Below are 8,407 nucleotides of genomic sequence, written 5' to 3'. Positions count from 1 at the left end.
CCGGAGGTCCTTGGATGGCCCGTGCATTACACATTGTTCCCGCGGGGTTTTAAAAAGTCTTAAATTTAATCATCGGAATTTAAGGCCTATAAAGACTTAAAAAGTTTTAAATTTGATTTAGCTAGGTCTTAAAAATGAATTGATCTCCAGTCACTATCATGTAGTAGGTAACCACAAATACTAGCTTCCTTAAAGTGGGTGCAACTTACCTCCAGAGGGGGATGTAGATCAGACAAGGCAGCGCCAAAGCCATTGTGACATAGCGCCAGTATTCCCGGAGAAGAAAGAGCCAAGCAGACTTCCCAGGAAATACACTGTGGTGGTAAACGGCTGCTTCCACATTTGTGTCGTGAAATTCAAACAAATAACATGTAACTTGACATGTAAGTTAAAACAATCACAGTTTATCTATACGAAATTGACCTAAAATCACAAGTCACAGCTCAGTTATACAAAAAAAGACAATACGTAGACGTCACGAAGTAGTAATAACAACATGATTTATTACAAAAAGAATAAATGGATGTGGACAACTGAAAATTAATATCAATTATTTTGATATGTGAGTTAAAACAATCACAGTTTATCGATACGAACTTTGTTTGAAGTCACAATTTGACTTAAGTCATGTATTTATTTATTTAAGTCAAATAAAATATAATATATTCATAGATACACGGTATCATGAATGATAATATATATAAATAAGTTTGGTTTTAGTCACAGTTATAGAATTAAAGGATCACAGTGGAATAGACAAGGGGGAGGAGTCTGTGAGAGGCAGCCTATAAATAGAGGAGCTCTCAGGCTCCTCACTCACTCTTGCTCTGAACGTTGTAGTGGAAGGACCTCACAGCTCTGATAGAAACTATTTGCTTTTTCAGGTGCCTAACCTAGTAAGACCTGAAGAAGACCCAAGAGTGTCTTATGACACCTTCACGTGTTTTCAGTTTTTGATTTTATTTTCAGTTTCTTTGAGTTATTGTGTTTTTGATTTCATTTCATGCTAACAATAATGGTTCCAAGTTGCATTCTGCGCTTTCTCAAGTATTCTCCTCTCCTCACAACACCTGAGGGTTGTCCTGTCGTGCGGGCAGCGCCATCAGTTGTGATACCGACGCACATGTCCCAGCTTCGTCCCAATGAACTCAAATACAAGTCCACAGAGCTGCGATTTTTCGTTTTTTTCTTTAAAAAAATGATACTACTAAATAGGAACATTGCAGGTGAGACATTTAAAAAAAATGATTGATCATGACCAGACTGATTCTATACATCTATACTGTTAAGCTAAGCTTACTAGTGAGGTTGCTGTACTGAGGAAAGCTTCAGGGGCCTATAGATCATCACTTAATATGGTACCTGGAAAATCAGGAGGTAGCATGGAATTTTTTTTCAAGGCAAGCGTGGGAACCCTGTGTTTTTAACATGTGATGGATGGTGGCGTAGACATAAAATGTACCGAAGACGATGTCAACTTGGAAAGACAGATCCAATTAGCTTTTGACCGTGAGGCCGACGCCGGTGTCTCTAAATAAAAGAAAGCAGTTAACACAGTGGAATTTATACATTATGTTCTACTTCTTGATGCTCTAGCCTGATGCCACCCATCACCTGAATGCTTTGGATATTTTCCTTGTGTCTGACCTGACAAGTCAGACCCAAATAATCTCCTGTCTGTATGTGAAAGGCAAAGTCTGTCGAGTGTCAGGACTCAGTTGTCCTGACATTTTTCAGAGTTCATGTTTGAAAACAGCTACAGTGAATTACATTGATCTATATATTTGTCTCCTTTACTTCCCGATCAAAACATTCTCTGGTGAGAGATTTCGGTGCAGAATCATTGGCTTTTGGCAATGGAGTGCCCTCAAACTGTGCAGGAGGTCACAGACGAGATCCTTTCGAAGCCGACGGTCATCCTCCACGATGTGCTCAGCCAGGGTGCGTTCGCACAGTCCAAAAAAAAGATATCCATATCTAGAATCTTTTGCAAATCCAAAACATTGCACAACACAACAATGGTCCAGTTTTGGGCGTTGCAGAACTAATTTCTCCTTCTTCAGATATTCAAAGTCCATTATAGGAACTCTCTTGATTGCGATTTCGGTGCCATCCTGTCTCAGACCCAAGTAGACTTCCGTACCATGGCTCCCGCTCGCAATGAGAAAGTTCTCATGGTTTATGTACACAACGTTACCAATTCTGGTGAATTCAGTTGGACCTTTCTCTACAAAGGATACAAGCCTAGCAAGATGGCGGTTCCACCTTTGGCTCTTTTGTTCCCAGTCCTCTGCTCCATATGAAACTGCTCTATCAGTCGGAGCATTTCCATCCATATCGCCAATTTCCTTCATAAGGTAAATGGCAATTTCCCTCCTTTGGTAGACAACGGCAGCCGCCAGTAGTGTCATGTCACCATCCATCCCAGGGCAGTTGATTTTTCGGTTGATGTCAAAGAATTTCCGTATTTCTATGAGTCGCTTGAGGTCACCTTCAAGTATGCAATCCAAAGGAGTCTCTGCCTTATGGAGTCTCTTTCGATCAGCCATTTTCTTGCTTCAGATTTCTGGTGGGCAGACAAATATCAATATTATTGGTCTGGACACCACTTTCTCCTGCATGAAATTATCATCAAAGCATCAATGTTATACAGGAAGGCTCCTTGGATGACGTCAAAAAAGCCTTTGATGTCAATGGCTCTCTCCAATTTGAAAAATGCAACAGATGATCAACTTCATAATGAGATGAGTGTCATCACAACAAAATTGAGATCACTTCTAGTTTCTTTTTTGATGACATGGAAGATGCTATGTCATCAAATGAGCCTTCTTGTATGAATTCATAAAGATTACTATTGTACATATTTCTCTTTCTCACTAGTAACGGATTGTAAAATAAGACTTATGAAGCATATCAGAAATGCAAAAGCAGCTGTTTGAAATGTATGGCAGGCGTTCTGTGGTGAATACAGTATATCGTATGGGTCATATTGACCCATGTGTGTAAAAGTGATGTAGAAATACAAAATGTTTGGCAGTGGTTCTCAAACTTTTTCTGTCATGCTCCACTTTGGGTCTAAAATATGTTTCATGCCCCACCCGCTCCCCCGCCCCAGCAATATGGGCCAAGTTTAACATGTGTATTTACATAACATACACATGAACATTAAATCCACATTACTTTCAGGAATTTCTGACATTTGTCGCTTATTTAAAAAAATAGTGCCATAACTTCGCTTAAATTCAACATAATTGAAGTACTTTTGGTGACATTTATCACTACATTCCTCCATCAGTCTGTACTTTTTCAATAATAGAGAAAAAATTAATTCAATTAAAATCACTTTGTTACACAGATGATGAAGCTCAACCAACGAGAACACATGCATGTGACTGGGGTGTAATGTTTCTCAGTGTCTTCCTAATTTGTTTGGTCTCACAGAGTTTTCAGACATTAAATACACACTGGTCTCTCCTCATGTCCTACCACACTGACTGTGAACCCGAGAGCAAGACAGGTTTCATCCTACTTTCTTTTCAACTTGGTTTTTGAACACTGTCTCTTGTCGTCCTGTCCTGACCGGCTGCTTAACGTGAACGTGGCCTGACGCCGGCTTCACACCGGACGCGTTGGCGTCGCGTAGGCGTCGCGTAAGCGCACCGCCGAGCCTTAAATAACAGCTGGCTCCCATCCACTCTCATGTTAATCCCTTGTGCCGGCCACACCGGACGCTGAAGTGCAGCGCTGTACCAAAAGTGCCTCGCGTCGTGCAGCGATCGTTTCGGCGTCGAGTCTATTTTTTGCGCTTGACGCGAGCGTAACGCTCCGGGAAACACAGTGAAAAATGATTTTAAACGATATTGGGGACATATTTTATATGATATAAATGATAAAATATGCATCACATAGTTTGTATTCCCCTTCTGTTGTCCTGGAGTTTTAATTTTACCAATCACATTATTAAATATCCCCCTCTACCCCTCCATACAGACACACAAGCAGTCATAAAGATAGAAAGAGAGAGGGGTGTGTGTGTGTGTGTGTGTGTGTGTGTGTGTGTGTGTGTGTGTGTGTGTGTGTGTGTGTGTGTGTGTGTGTGTGTGTGTGTGTGTCTACGTATACTCTCCACATAGGCTTGAGTGGAGAATACGTAATTTACCCTCGACACCCGACATTAAACGGAGCAAACAGCGGAGAAGTTCTTGAAGATGGATGACATTAAATTAATAATTGAAGTGGAGAAGTAGTACAGTGAGCTGTACGATCCTCGGCCGTGTTGTTTAAAGACAACATTAAAAAGGACAAATGCTGGGACACCGTTTCAGTTAATGACAAACATCAGCTGTATGTGTGATCACGGAGAGGAATCGCAGGATGACCGCCGCGGAGTCCGCGTAGATCCCTAGCACGCCGGGGCCAGGCTGCACACCGGACACGCTGAACTCCGCGGGTCATCCTGCGATTCCTCTCCGTGATCACACATACAGCTGATGTTTGTCATTAACGGCAACGGTGTCCCAGCATTTGTCCTAACCCTGTCCCCCGGACTCTCTGTCCGGGGGACAGGGCGCGCTGGAGAGACTCTGTCCGGGACAGAGTCTCTCCGGGAGACAGCGCTGTCTCCAATACAACAAGTATCAATATACGCACCAAAAAACACAATATAAGCCATCAAGAATGTTCACAATTGTTATGAAAGCAACCATCCTCTTGGAAACCAGTTGGTGGAACTCAAGGGGTTAATGCCATTTGAATAAATGCATTTCACAACAAGCAGCACATAAGCCAGCAAATTATCAACATTTAACATCAGCAGGTTGAATTATAAGCATGAATTATAAGAGAAGAGACTGGACTTACCTCAAAAGGTCAGAAAGAGGCAAAATAAGCACCCCACCAGTATTTATAGCAGAGTGAAAATGTCAACAGCCAATCAGAAGTCACCTGTGGAGGCGTCCAATCAGATTCTTTGTTGTTGTCAACATCCGGTCCGCCAACCAAGATGGCGGCGCGAGCACAACGCGAGTCTCAGCGTCTCCCCAGATTTAGCAAAATAGTTATTATCTGCCTACTCGTTTCAAGTCTGTTCACTCAGAACAGTCTTGCGAAAACTACCTACAGCCGACCGGAAGTGCTCACAGGCGGCGTCGAGACCGTAAACAAAGACGGGGGAAGAGGAGCGGGCTAAGGGCTAAGCTAAAGCTAAAGCTAACTCTTCACCGGCTATCTCTACCGAGCCTTTTAGATAGATAGATAGATAGATAGATAGATAGATAGATAGATAGATAGATAGATAGATAGATAGATAGATAGATAGATAGATAGATAGATAGATAGATAGATAGATAGATAGATAGATAGATAGATAGATAGATAGATAGATAGATAGATAGATAGATAGCTGTGAGAATATAATCTAAACCTACCTGATGATCAGTGTTGGGGAGTAACGGAATACATGTAACGGCGTTACGTATTTAGAATACAAATTATGAGTAACTGTATTCCGTTACAGTTACAAATTAAATAGATGGTATTCAGAATACAGTTACATTGTTGAAATCAGTGGATTACATGACGGTACTTCTCTGTTTCATGAGTTTATTCACTCTCTCGTAAATCCACCGGCGGCAAAGCCCCCAGGAAGCAGCTGGAGACCAGGGCTGCCGTAAGAGCGCCCGGGCCCCCGGCGGCGTGAAGGAGCCTCACCGCGACCGGCTCGGGACCGTTACAGGCCCGGGACCGAGGCTCTGAGAGAGTTCCGTCACTACCAGAAATCTACGGAGCTGCTGAACCGCAAGCTGCCCTTCCAGCGCCTGGTGAGAGAAGACCGACCTGCGCTCCCAGAGCTCCGCTGTCATGGCTCTGCAGGAGACCAGCGAGGCACGCCGGGTTCACACCGGAACCCCCCCCCCCCCCTCTTTTTATCTTTATGACTGCTTGTGTGTCTGTATGGAGGGGCAGAGGGGGGCATTTAATAATGTGATTGGTAAAATTGGTAAAATTAAAACTCCAGGACAACAGAAGGGGAATACAAACTATGGGATGCATACTTTATCATTTATATCATATAAAATATCCTCAATATCGTTTAAAATCATTTTTCAGTGTGTTTCCTGCAGCGATACGCTCGCGTCAAGCGCAAGAAATAGACCCGACGCCGAAACGATCGCTGCACGGCGCGAGGCAGCCTTGGCGCAGGGGGGGGCTTCAGCCTCCGGTGGGACCGGCACAGAGGTGGGAGTGGATGGGAGCCGGACATCCAGCTGCCCCGCCGCATCAGCCGAGAGAGAGTTTAAACTGCTGCTGCTCCACTGACTATAACAACGCCGCAATCATACACTTAAAATATGCAATACAAACCGGAAGTATTCCAAGTATTCAGAATACGTTACTCAGATTAGTTAATGTAATGGAATACGTTACAGATTACATTTTTGGGCATGTATTCTGTATTCTGTAACGGAATACGTTTTGAAAGTATCCTTCCCAACACTGCTGATGATTCACCTCTGAAAGAAACATCCCTACAGGCAGTCAGAATAAAAGCTCTACTGATCTGCTTTAACTCATTTAAGTTCACTTTCTTCTTTCAATTCATCAATCATGCTTCCATGTCGAAGCTACCGTTGACTTGTGAAATGATGCAAATACTTACAGTAACAGTAACAACCCACTTTTTGTTGGAGCATAGAGAGAGTGCAGATACAACAAATCCCTACTCAGTGAGGCTACATCTTCTTTCTTCTTCAGCTCAGACGAGAGGAAACCGGCCCTGGGTCCTACACAGTTCTAACACCAGAGGACATCATCTGGAGGAGACACGTGGATCAACTGTTGCCAGGAACCAACCTCAGTGATGACTCAGGGCAAATGGCACACCCAGAACAGCGACTGGAGCCATTCCATGGTTCCCTACTCACCTGAACCAGTGGGGGTGCCTACTCCGGGTACTGATGCACCCCAGACACCATCACCACTCAGACTCAGAGACAGTGGGACTGTAGACTCACCCGTACGTCGTTACCCCACAGAAGAACGACGACCCCCTGACAGATTGAACATGTAGTCTAGAGACTAACCTCCAACAGTGGGGCAGAATACACCCCAGGGTTAAGTCTGGGAATTGAGGCAGTCTACCCTCTTTCCCTAGTTCAGGAAATGTTAATTTGTTAAACGTTATTTTGTAATATTGTTAAAGTAAAAAGGGACTGTTATATTAAAAAGAAAAGAAAGTTCTTTAAGGTTTAAGACTGTTATAAAAGAATACTGAATACAGTGAATATTACTTTTACTTAGGGGGAAGTTAAAGTAAAGGGGGAGGAATGTTGTGTATTGTTATGCTATTAAGTTTGTTCCCTCGGGGCCTCCGTAATGCCCCACTGTTTATCTGCATTGCATGCTGGGTATTCTCTGTCCTGTGAAACACCCAGTAAAGGATGCACGTTGAATCATCACTGTCTCCTGTCTAATCATTAGCGTGCTATACAACAGAGAGAGTCTAATTGTACACAGGTGTTCCAGTTCAACTGATGACTCTCTCCTCTTTATCAGCAGAGAGAGATCACCAGGAACCAGATCACTCCCGGACTCAGTTAACTAAGAGACACTAGGCTGAAAAGCTAGTCGCTGTATGTTTGTTATAAGTTTATGTTTGTTGATATGCATGTGTGAAGCGAATAAAGACTATTGAAGACACCTGCCTGCTTCCCCTTGTTTCCCTGACGAGGAACTCACGGTAACACAGAGACATTGTTACAGTAATGTTTCTTTGTAAAAAGGTCGAAAAACATTTTATATATATATATATATATATATATATATATATAAAATATGCGGTTTCCCTATACAGACATTCCAATTGGACTCAAAACGACTCTGGAGCCACGTTCACGTTTGCACCCCCACAAGTGCAGGGTGGGCAGGAGCATCACATGAACACAGCAAAACAAGATTAAACATTTCTTACAATCATATTTTTATGTTTCATGTTTGGATAGATCAAGTATTTTTGAGTATAATATTAATAAAAAGAAACCGTTTAAGAACAATACAAAAGCTCAAAAAGCTCAAATGACTCTAAACTAACTTTCTTATATATATATATCTCGTTTGAGTGGTTTAATCAGTGTGATGGAAATTCATCTTGAGATTTGAAATAATGAAATTCCCAGACTGGAGTTGCCTCTGAGTCTTTTTAATAGTAAGCTCTGCAGAGTTAACACAACAAACACGGTGCTCAAAATGGAACTGGCCCCAAGTTCACAAAAGCCAGAAAGAAGTTATACAAAGAGGCATTTTATAAAACAAGTCTTCTTGGGGCTGAGAGGAGATGGCTAAGTTACTGTATGTAAAATGATTTAGTGGAGAAAGAACATGAATCAGAGGTTAGAGTTAGTCGTCTAAT

At 42.4% G+C, this 8,407-nt stretch overlaps 1 protein-coding gene across 1 annotated transcript in view; it reads right to left on the bottom strand.

Moving 5' to 3' along the window:
- Nucleotides 1–8,181: 8,181 nt before the first annotated feature.
- chmp6b (charged multivesicular body protein 6b) overlaps nt 8,182–8,407 on the bottom strand; it is a 5,937-nt gene continuing 5,711 nt past the window's right edge. The window contains exon 8 of the mRNA XM_061094794.1: nt 8,182–8,407. This exon is cut by the window's right edge and continues 287 nt beyond it. The gene's annotated coding sequence lies outside the window, so the exon portion shown is untranslated.

This window comes from Limanda limanda, chromosome 21 (assembly GCF_963576545.1).
Source record: "Limanda limanda chromosome 21, fLimLim1.1, whole genome shotgun sequence".
In the NCBI taxonomy this organism is placed as follows: Eukaryota; Metazoa; Chordata; class Actinopteri; order Pleuronectiformes; family Pleuronectidae; genus Limanda; species Limanda limanda.
Note: the sequence above shows the minus strand (reverse complement) of the source record. Positions and strands in the feature narration are given on the sequence as shown.